Source organism: Erythrolamprus reginae, chromosome 1, assembly GCF_031021105.1.
Source record: "Erythrolamprus reginae isolate rEryReg1 chromosome 1, rEryReg1.hap1, whole genome shotgun sequence".
NCBI lineage: Eukaryota > Metazoa > Chordata > Lepidosauria > Squamata > Dipsadidae > Erythrolamprus > Erythrolamprus reginae.
In genome coordinates, this window is record NC_091950.1 from 201,741,007 (window position 1) to 201,741,739 (window position 733).

The 733-nt window shown below is 31.7% G+C and overlaps 1 protein-coding gene across 4 annotated transcripts in view; it reads left to right on the forward strand.

Moving 5' to 3' along the window:
• Positions 1 to 185, forward strand: part of PMS1 (PMS1 homolog 1, mismatch repair system component) — a 37,921-nt gene extending 37,736 nt beyond the window's left edge. For all 4 annotated transcript variants that reach the window (XM_070731935.1, XM_070731936.1, XM_070731938.1 and 1 more), the window contains exon 14: positions 1 to 185. This exon is cut by the window's left edge and continues 404 nt beyond it. The gene's annotated coding sequence lies outside the window, so the exon portion shown is untranslated.
• The last annotated feature ends 548 nt before the right edge of the window (positions 186 to 733 follow it).

Consider the following 733-nt stretch of genomic DNA (forward strand, 5'->3'; position numbering starts at 1 on the left):
AAAAAATAACAAGAGAAACTGTTAACTAAAATATGCATTTTTACATCATAAACATTCACAAAATGGGTAAAGATATAATTATATATTTCTCCTGTAGACATACTTTTTTATATAAAATACAATCAATGTAATTTCTTATTTTTTCATAAGATACTCTTGAATAAAAATATGTATGTGGAAAAACAGATTTTGGACATAATTATCTTACTTTACATTATAGTAGTTTCACCATCCAGTTATTTCAAAATAATAGCAGAACATTTCATGAAAACCAATGAAAAAGAACAATAGATGAATCCACCTTTTTGCTTTTCTTCTTTCTCAGAAGGTTTAAGAATCAGTTTGGGGTTAATGGTTAAAGTGTTGATCTAGAAAGCAGGAGCCCATGCGTTTGAGTCCTACCTTTGGCATGAAAGCCTAGCTGGGTGTCTTCGAACAGTCCCCGTCTCTCAGCCCAACTCACCCCATAAGGTGTTTGTTATGGGAAAAATAGGAGGAGGAAGTAATCTTAGATAGGAAGGAAAATATATTTGTCCCAGGATAATAATGTGAGATCGTATCTGTGTTAAATTAAGGCATATTCCCTACATTGAGTTATGTATAAAAATAAAGCGGGAAAGGTAAAAAATTGCATTGGTGCCCATCTGTGGAACTAATTATTATTGTTGTTATTATTATTATTTATTAGATTTGTATGCAGCCCTTCTCTGAAGACTAATTGCATTTGACCAAG